Source organism: Dermacentor variabilis, chromosome 1 (assembly GCF_050947875.1).
Source record: "Dermacentor variabilis isolate Ectoservices chromosome 1, ASM5094787v1, whole genome shotgun sequence".
Taxonomy (NCBI): domain Eukaryota; kingdom Metazoa; phylum Arthropoda; class Arachnida; order Ixodida; family Ixodidae; genus Dermacentor; species Dermacentor variabilis.
The window spans coordinates 33,355,478-33,366,219 of record NC_134568.1 but is presented as its reverse complement, the minus strand read 5'-3'; the positions used below and the strand labels follow the sequence as shown (position 1 = coordinate 33,366,219).

Below are 10,742 nucleotides of genomic sequence, written 5' to 3'. Positions count from 1 at the left end.
TTATTATTATTATTATTATTATTATTATTATTATTATTATTATTATTAGAATCATCCCTACGACCACATTGATTCTGTTGAAGCCCCAGCGTGACACATAATTCAAAATATTTCTGGAGCTTTGTGCGCTCTCACTCTTCTAGAAAGAGTGCCAAAGATGTATGAAGTGCCTCAAACCTTTCCTTTCTTGTGGTGCTGATGGTATTTCTTCCACAGAGCTTAAGACGTGTGGAAGCATACTTGTTCCCTGTTCTCACAAGCATCTTCAATAGTTCCCTAATGTCTAGTACGTTTTATAGCACTCGGAAGGCAGCATGGACATTGCCCAGGCACAAATCGAGTGCTAGATGTGCAGTTACTAACTACCGGCCTATATTTGTCCTCTGCAGTGCGTCAAAAGTGTTTGAATCGGTATTAGATTCCTTTCTTTCTGTTAGTGCTAAGAGCATTTTAATAAATGAACAGCATGGCTTTTTGTGCCGACGACTTAAAACTATTTGAAACTGTCAACAGTGTTCATCACTGCATCGACTTCCAAAAAGACATTTTTCACTCTCAAACTGGTGCCGAAACAATAGGTGCTCTTAAATGCTTCCAATACTATGGCATTAAGTTATATGCGGAAAACACACCATGTGAAATTTTCATACACCCTACGGGATGCTCCACTCCTTAGGGTCGATGAAATGAAAAATCTTGGTGTGTACTTCGACAAAATGCTAAGCTTCTCTTCACATAGATAATTACACAACATGCCCTTCACGCTCTTGGAATTGCATGTCATATGTTGCATGATTTTCACTCACCTGTTGTGTTTCAGAAATTCTGCTGTGTGCCTCCAACTACTAGAGTATGCCTCTGTAGGAGGGGGTGCAGCGTGCAAATCTAATTCTGACCTCATTGAACGCATCCAGAATAAATTGATATCTATATTCAAGCACCACTTTTGCCATTCTGGCGACAGCAGTTGAGCCTTCTCAAGTATACTTCAACTCGCACCTCTAGATTCAAGACTTAATTAATCACACCTTTCGTTTCTGTATAAGGTGGTCCACGACATTATACATTCCCCAAAGCTTCTTGATCATATGCATTTGTTCGTGCCGCAACAATATACCAGGCAGCATTCCACATTCTTTGTCTGGCCTTGTTGCAAGACTTAGCTATATATGTCTCGACTCCAAAACACGCAATAAGGACTGTGCCTGTATTGACACACTTCGGAGTTCATTTCCTGTGTTTTGTGCATCTTTAGATAATCATGTATGATTACCTCCCTTTTACTCTTCCTCGTATTTTTCCCTATTTGTTCCTTTATCTTGCATTTCTTTGTCTACCACATTCATGTTTTCTGTACATTTCGTCTCGCATATTGCTCGGTAAGTGCACCTGTACAAATGCTCTCTAGCTGTTCCTGGGCACTATGATAAACATTTGAATGATTGATTATTATCGTAGTATAAAGTTGTGCTTTTTAAGTATGCACTAGTATATTATTTCAGTGCAGTGGCTTTTGTGCAATTAAAGAAAAAGGCATGAATTAAGAAAGTGCAATAATATGCTATGTGCCTCATCATATACATTGTGCTATTAATTTCTTCTGAGCTTTAATAATGGTTGGCTACAGTATCCAGCGTTGTGCAATGAAATAATATGCCACAGCAATTATTGCGTGTCTCAGAGAACAAATTGAATGTCTTTCTCAGTCAAAACATCATTGCAGGGTGAAAACAATAAACAGTTTTTTTTCTGCGTGTGGTAACGAAGTGTATAAATTGTGAAATAACCTGTCTATATATATATATATATATATATATAATGCAAGTAAGCTGCACCCATACATTCAAGTAAGTGTTGCAATAGTACGACTTGGCAAATGGCAACGAAATAGCCCTATTAAAACCCTCCACTTCTCAAGCTTGTTTTATCTGACGGTATCCCATTTCATTAGTGTCCAGAAAGACAGACTTGACATGTTGAAACCAGTTACAATAGAACGTGGACTTTACACTGTGAAAATGTTTTCTAGCAATACACTCAATGTGAAGGCCTCCCAGTGCATCAAGCCAAGATGCATCAAGCCAACCTAGAATAATAAATGAGGTGCTACATGGGCAAGACTTGACAGAATCAAGAACCGAGGGGGAGACAAGCTACGAATTACATAACTTTTAGCTATTCTAGATGTTTTTTTTTTTTTTTTGTGAGTGCTGCAAGTGTTTCAATTCTTTTTTCTTGATTTTCTCGGAACCCACTTTTTCACGTTTCTGTCTTGCCCCAACAAGCATAATTTTATTGACATCCGGCGACCGTATTTCACAGGCTAAAAAATGTTAAACGTTATCGTTAGGCGCAGGATGCGCCTGAACGTATCGGAAGTTTCGCGAACGTTATCGATGGTTCTGTCGGTTGTCTGTTGTTGACGTACCTTGTAAAATCTGATTGCATACGCGACACGAATTGTGTAGTAGTTTCTGGAAGGCGCGCGGGCATCAGCGAATACGCTGGAACCTTCGATGACTGATGTATGCAAACCGACGCGCTTGACCCGCAGATGAGATTTTCGACGATTGCCGACATCGCTCGCCGCTATCGTTGCGATTGAGCCTGCATCGTTTTCCACCGTCATTACTATGTGACAGTATTTCAAACACAGATCTTTTTTTTCAATGATACTTTGCGCGCCTAATTCTTACATAGTTGGCTGTGCAATGAGCTACCAAAGAATTAAATGGTACAACAGTTTTTGATATGATATGGAATCGTCATGCAGGTGTTTGCAAAGCGATCATGTAGACAGACGACGCGTGAGCGGGAGCGGGAGCGCTGACGTCGATATTTTGTGCACTATTGCTACTTCAAAGATAAGAATAAACTGTTGCGGCAGGCGTACATTATTCAAACGTGTTTTTCGTATCTGAAAGAGCATACAGATCACTAACTTATTGCTTCAAGCTTAGTTTACAGCAGGCTGTTTTAGGCCGGACTTTGAAGTACGAAGACAAGATAGTCCAGCAACAGAGCTTCGGCGCGCATCAAAGCTGGTGTCCAGTGGTTGCGTGCCCTCTTCCTCCGACCAACGCGAAGCCAAGCGTTCGCTTGTCGGCGCGTGCCGAAGCTTGCCGACGCGTGCCAGTGGTTGGGACATAAGAGCTGCGCTCTAAAACGGAACTGGCATTTTCGACGCATTGATGGACATATCCACTGGGCCCATCAAATGGTAAAGAGCTGTACGTCACGCTGCAAAAAAAAAAAAAAAAAATAGGTTGTCGCAGATATTGTCCTGCTCTAGCGCCATTACCAGTTTGGGGACTTAATTCACTCTGCAAAAGAATAGCGAACACTTCCCTGACGCAAGCGCAGAAACTTTCCTAATGTGCAAAAACGGAACAGCGGGAGCTTATCGTGAGATAGCTAATACGGCTACTTTCCTGACAGTTTCTGAGCACGTCATATATGGTATCAAAATTCAAATAATATGTTATGTAGCGAAAGCAACTTTAACAGAGACCCGTGATCTCGTACACTAAAGATATATGAATATTAAGTTAGGCCGCGTCAGTAAATAACGCTTCTGCAGTAGGCAGAAAAGACGCAATGACAAAAGATGGGCGACACCGCCACCTTCAAGTTCTCCCACCAATTCTCCAGGACGTCGTGTATTTCTACAGCGTCTACGCGGGCGTAATCATTTGTTTATCGGTAAAGACCGACCATATTGCATTTTAAAGGAACCGGACACTCAACACGGCAACCTTGGGGTATCCTTTTAGTCTCACAACACCCAAATACAAGAAAACCCTCTGATGTTTATGACAGTGGCTATGGTGTTGGGCTGCTGAGCACGAGGTCGCGGGATCGAATCCCGGCCACGGCGGCCGCATTTCGATGGGGGCGAAATGCGAAAACACCCGTGTGCTTAGATTTAGGTGCACGTTAAAGAACCCCAGGTGGTCAAAATTTCCGGAGTCCTCCACTACGGCGTGCCTCATAATCAGAAAGTGGTTTTGGCACGTAAAACCCCAAATATTATTATTCTTATTATGTTTATGACACCAGATTAATGCACTGGGACTGTGGTTTGGAAATGAAATTAAACAAGCAGAAACTCCTCTGGGAGTTGTCTAAGTGTGCGTAAGTATTGTGCCAGTTGCTTATCTCCACGCAGCTCGGTGTCATTATCAATGTTATGAAACTTGATCCGACAAGTATAAACGACAGCGCGAACTGTTGCAGACGGCGGCGCCAGGTGCGCTGATGACGCGTTCCGATCATTATAATACATTATTGTTCTTAAGCGCCTTATCCATCCGCGTCGAACCATTATCAACCGTGACCAACCGTATTCCAGCGGCGGCTGCGTATGGCGCGGCCGCGCGGGCCCTTATCTTGAAGGCGATCTGCGAAGGGGACAAGGTGCGGCGAATGCTGATAGCTTCGTGCGCCCTGTGTTCTCGCCGCTTAGTTCACACTGAAACGAGAGGCAGCGCGAAGGTCAATCCGCTCGCTGCTGCGGGCCGTACGCTGAAAGCGATCGTCTTACGTGACGGACGGACGGACGGACTTTTTTCCTCGTTGGGCGGGCACAGAAACGCTTACGCATTTAAAAGAAAAAAAGCAAGGGAAGGAGTAGTTTGGGCCTCATTTTCTCTAGTAATAATGAGCCCTTTTTCGCCAAATGCATAAAAAGAGTTTCCGCACGCGTGTAGTACCCGCTTGCGCGTAGCGTACGCTAACGCTTTTCAGTGAATGGAACACTTTTCATTCACTTGCCATTTGACAGATTTCGCGGACTGAGCTCTACCCGCATACAGCGGCGGCGAACGTGACCGCTCGGTATCCGTTAGAAACGCTAGCGAAGAGCCTTGTGTATGTTCACCGATTTAGAACTGCCCATTATACCTTGCCCCAATACTGCACGTCCGGGTCGACCTTTTCGCAACGCCCACGCCAATTTGCAGTATCAGCCCGAATTGGTATGAAAGAAAGAACAACGAAAAATAAAAGGAAAGCGACCGGGGAGAAGTGCCAAGTTGCGTCACTGGGAGAGTGTCCACCGTGCACCTCCATACACGAGCGAACATGACCATGAACTGCGCAAGCGCACTATCGCCAAGGGGAGAGGGGTTAAAAAAATAAAGAAGAGCGTCAGTCCCTGTTGGAAGAGATCTTGACCAAATAGTAGCCAGGGGTCCATTTTGGTGGTGATGAAGAATGCTGACCACAAAGAGTGCCCTGCGCCGAGGTGAGATGAAACTAAGGGGGCCGAATGCACAAACGGTTTCGTCTAGGAACTGTTAGTCGTTCTGCCTTTCTCCAATATGTAGGTGACACGATTGGACAGAAATCTGTTGTTTCGAATCCATCTACAGCGCACGGACTGCTTTGTGAATTTCGACCTGTTTGCAATGACGACAGCGCTGCTCTTAACGACTGCACAGGCGATGAACGTGCAGTATGAGAACTACGCGCGGACAAAAACCAAAAAAGAAATTCAGGAAGAGGACGCGCCCTCATTTGTTCACTTTGTCTCGTTAGCTTGTTCTCTTTCCTTTTTCTTACTTTGTTCGGTTATTTTGGCAGTATAACGCACCAACTACTCACCGCAAAATCCCGACCCAGCGCCCAGATCAGAGCAAGCATATTCTTTTTTTTTTTTTCATAGAGCTTTCAGAGCACCCCTGATGAGCACAGTACGCAACACAACAAAATATATGTTCGCTTTAATTTAGCACTGTCCCTGTGGTCACGCGAGTGTCGAAACGCAAGAGCAGGTATAGAAGAAAGGAAGGAGAGGGTGCGAAGTAGAGGGTGTGTTGACTGTCTAGGTTGCTTACCACGTGCTCTCACACCCGCAGTAAAACCGTAAAACTGCAACCAGCGCCTCGGGATTTTACGCGTATTTCGACCAGTTCTCGTCACGCCCTCGTCTTTGCGCACCGGGCTCGTTCGCTGGGACCCCGGGCGGGACAACGGGAGAGGGCGGGAGCGCGCGCGCGAAGTGCGCGTGGACAGAAAGAGAGGCGGCAGCGAGAGAGAGAGAGAGGCCCGCACCACGTGGTGCCGTGCACGGCTCCCCGATGTCCGCGGGCCGCAGCAGTCGCCGGCGCTGGCGCCTCGCGTGGAGGAGCCGGCTTGTCGAAGCTCGGTGTCGGCGAACGCGCGAGAGGAGCATCATCCCGGCGAGCAGCAGCCGCGCGCCGGGTTCGAGCTCCCCTCCAGGGGGCGGATTGCGGTCGTCACGCCGGCTGGTAAAGCACGACGGATTCCGGAACGCCAGGGAGGAGGATCCATGGAGAGACGCGACCCTGCTGCTGTTGCTGCTGCGTTGTGTGAGTGCGAACTCTTGGCCTCGTGGCTCCCCGGTGGAAGGGCGCCTTGGTTCGCGGCAGTGTTTGAGCGAGCTGTCGCGTCGCCGCCCGGGTTTTTAAGAACAGGTGCGGCTCGACAACGCGGGAACAAAATAGAAAGAGAGAAGAAAAATAGTGAGCGGAAAGCATTGTATAAGGTGATTGTCAAAGTGAACCGATATAGCTTGCTTCCCAGTAGAACCTGCTGAGGCATGCTCAGGTAGTCTACTCGGCCAGACAGCCGTACACGCACAATGAGGTAGGGGATGGGGGAGGGAAGAGCCAGGGAAAGGCTCGCTTGAAAAAGAAGCGGGCTAGTTCCCTGTCTTTTTCTGATCCCGTCAGAAAATCTAGTGTCGTTCAAAGGACGGTCCTGCCAACCGCAGGCAGGATTGCACTAACTTTTCCCGAGCGTTTCGAGAACCGCGTAGAAAGGTCTGCACATCGTGCAATATTAATACGCTGCTGTTGGATAACTGTCAGTGTCAGGAACGTTATTTGTTTTTTCGTCTTTTTTTTCCTCGTAGCATTCTGCGTATACAGGCTGCGACAATGACAAATGCATGCACACACTTCTCACATAGGAGGACGTCAATGAAAGGAGACAAGTCAGCTGTTCCCACGCGCACGGAAGTTTGGTGTGTGTGCTAAACGTGTGAGCGAAACTCGGCATGTACGCCGTTGCCCCTGGTTGAAGTCTGGGTGCAGTAGCTGCGAGAGAGAGAGAGAGAGAGAGAGAGAAAGGTTTAATGATATGAAATGCAGAGAAGACGGCCTGAGGTACATTCCTCTAGCCAGCTACTCCGCGTTGGGGGAAGGGTAAGATGGAAAGAAAGAGGGACGAAAAAGGCACATGATGGGTGTTTGTGATGAGAGGAGGAAGATGTAAAACATACAGTAAGCAATTTGGACTAGTCAAAGCCTACAGCCCAGGCCCGTTTTTTTTTTTTTTTTATAGAACAAGTAAGGTCTGGATGGCCTTAAAACTCGATTAAACGTCTGCCCAAGGGCCCTAAAATAACGTGTTCCCAACAGACCATATCTACTGACATTTTAGTACTGGTTTTACTCTAATACTGTCGCGCCTGTCAGAGACAACTCTCACATTCTTCCTGCTACAGTACTGCCGTAAAACGGCATTACGCGTATTGAGCAAAAACATAACTCTGACGACGGAGGTATTATTCGGAAGCCACGTACTGGTCACGGTAAGCTTCAAGTGACATTATAGTCATTTATGAGAAGAAAGGAGGTTAACCGGGGGCCCCGATTTTCGTGAAGGATGTGGGATCGTTCCCCACCTGCCACAAGTTTTTTCATCCACTTTCAATTCCATTAATTTATTATTTCTGTATTTCGATTAGTAAGTACGAGTAAAATCCCCTGTGTTGTACTTGGTGTCTCTGTTTGTTGACTTCTTATGATATGATTAATATAGTAATTTGAAAGATTGCGTATATTTTTTTTCTTTGCCAGCGAGCGTTAAACGGCAGATGTTTGCTTTACACTTGAACAGCGTGCATAACGACTTTGGAATGCCAAATCTGTCTGGAGTAAGGGCTCGTATGCGAGAAAGAACTGCCGTCGGGTGGACGCACAGTGAGATGTGCGTCCAGAAATTTTTCGAGTGATTCATAGGTCAAGGGCTATTTAAGTAGCGCGAGAATCACAAATTACCGAACATTTTAGGCACCGTTACTTCAGGGAGTTGCCGGGAGAGCAACCAGTCATAAAACGTTTTTTAATGCGATAGCATCAAATGGCTCATTGAGCGAAAAAGCCGGCGTCCGGCTTCTGTAGCAGCCTAAATTCCCATTGGCTGCGACGCCACGTCACGAGCGCGCCTCGACGGAGCAGAGCGGGCGAAACGGAGCACCAGCGCGCCAGGCATTGCGTGAGGGGAGAGGACATCGCTGCAACGCTACGTAACCCTCCCCCTCGGCAGCCCGTGTTACAGGCGTGTTGCTTGCCCGCGCAAGCTCTCGCCTGCGTTCTAACTGCGCCTCGGTAAGGACAAATCAAAAAAGCGCCAAGCGTATCAAGGCGCTCGCTTGCCCGCGAGTTCCTAACTCGAAGGACTGCTCAGCGGCGTTTAATTGGACATTAATGTTATAGCATTCATGATACATCAGGAGTGCTTAAGTGTCCTAGGAGTTTTTAAAGCGAAAGCTTTACTAACCGCGTCGAGCCGAGTTTCGCCGTCGCCAGCAATTTGACCTTCATTTGACTGCAGCTGCGCCGTAGCCTTGGCAACGCATCACGTGACTCGCCGCGCCGAGCTCCGCCGCCACTGCCATCTTGGCGCATGCGCTCTCCGCAGCTGGGTCGCCGCCTGACCACGTGACTCGCCGCGCTCGCCTAGTCTTTGAGAGCTTGGCCATGGATGAGAGCGAGGCCGGACCGTCTTCTCTGAGCGTTGCGCGGGAGCGGAGGCTTTGAGCCGTCGTCGCCAAGCGGCGTCTGACCACCCCGCGGATATCGCCCGGCGAGGTGCTTCACTGGAGAGGGTCCGGAATGCAACAGGCGTCGCACCGTCGCGATCAATGCAGCGACCGCGTTCGTGCCCTGTCCGTTTGTGCTTCGACGCGGCGCATGTTCGCGGCGTCTCTTTGCATGTTTAGCACTTGCGCTTTTCCTGTGGCACAACAGGCGTCGCACCGTCGAACGATGCGTGTCTACCCAAGCCTAATCACAGTCATGTCTAGCCAACGACCTAGGCCCAGCCGTCATACCTGGCTTAACGATGATTGCATACCTAAGCATAATAATTACAGCTAAATTAAAGGTTAACCAAGTGAAACCAAGACTTAACTAGGCTAAACCGAGCTTTCGCTTTGCATATCCAGGGTTAGCTGAGCTAAGCCGCAGCCAAATTTTCGCCCTTTTCAATTTTCTCTGCCTTCTTCCTTTAAAAAAATGCGTGCTAGTAGCATTTGCGAAACGGCAACTCGAGCAAGAGAGAGATAGTGAGAGAAAAATGAGATTCAAAAGACAATGAAGTTAACCGGAAGATAGATATCCAGTTTGCTAGCCTCCCCTGGGGAAGGGGTAAGGGGATACAGAAAGATAGGGGGAAAATGCACACGCATAGAAAGAGAACGATACGAAAACACACACAACAAGAAGGAACGCGGCAGTGTCACAGTCGTTCAAAGAGGTCGCTTGACCGGATCAACTTCAGCAGCGCCTTCGTTGCCTTCTGGTGTGAACACCGCGTCAGCCAGCACTCCACGATAGTCTCGATAGTCTGCTCAGAAAGCGGCCGATCGTCGAGGCGTGCCAACGCCGTCACGAGCGACTGTCTCCGGGAGCTGCAGCGAGGACAATGACAGAGGATATGCTCGATTGTTACCTCGCTGCCATAACTATCGCAGGCAAGCTCGAGCAAGGTTATATACGAAACTATAAGAAAAACAGAGAAATCATAGAAGGTTTCAAAGCGTGTCGTGCTTCGCATTTTTTTCTGATGAATTATTACTTTATTTGTACTCTCTTCCGTTTTATTTCCATGTATGTGTTTTTGTTTTTATTTATTTATTTATTTATTTATATATTTATTTATTTATTTTTTGCCGCAGCTTCGCTGAGCTCCAATAATGTCCGCCTATTACGCATACATAAGAAAGTGTTTACTTTTTTCTTTTTCGTCTCCTCTAAAGCCGCATTTTGCTGGATGTGTATGAGGACGACCGGTCTACGTATATTCACGATCTGTCAGCGCAACAACAGACGAAGACGATGACAGGCTGAGAGGCAACCGTCTATATACTCAGAGGCAACCAACCCAGTGAAGAAGCCTTCCACTCATACCCGTACACCGTACGCTTGCAGGAGACAAGCAATTGTGAGCGCAAATGGGACGAGCAAGTGTGGAGTCGCAAAAGAGAGGAAGAAAGGAAACAGCGGTGCCATAAATCACGGGTACACAGTGCGGATAAAAGAACGAACGAAGCGGCTGTAGATATATATAGTCGTGTCATATAAAGTCATGCCAGTTTTGCGCACTTTTCTGCGTGTCGCAGAAAAAGAAAAGAAACTAGCAGTAGAACAAACTTCTGTTTTCACCTTTGTGTCTCCATAAGTTGTCTCTTAGTTATCCGCATGCTTGTTGCCCGATGAAAGAGACCAGCAGGACTTCCGTCCGTCTCTTTCAACATTGCTTTTTTTACTCCTTTAATTACACGTAACATACATCGAGACATGCTTTTTTTCTGCTAGAAACAAGACTTCCTGATACCAGCATGTGAAACACCACCTACCGATTACACATGACACCCCGACTGAAATCTCCTGAGAAAAAAAATAGGAATAATAATAAACAGATTTTAGCTTTTCGCTTCCCCGTGGTGCCGCCTCGACTGCTTCCCTGTGGAAGTTTTTTTTTTTTTTAAA

General features: G+C 46.9%; 1 protein-coding gene across 1 annotated transcript in view; it reads left to right on the top strand.

The window, feature by feature from the left end:
• The first annotated feature begins 6,107 nt into the window (after positions 1-6,107).
• The window catches only part of LOC142576309 (Golgi-associated plant pathogenesis-related protein 1-like), a 158,275-nt gene continuing 153,640 nt past the window's right edge, over positions 6,108-10,742 (top strand). Inside the window, exon 1 of the mRNA XM_075686386.1 lies at positions 6,108-6,332. The gene's annotated coding sequence lies outside the window, so the exon portion shown is untranslated. The remainder of the gene's footprint in view (positions 6,333-10,742) is intronic.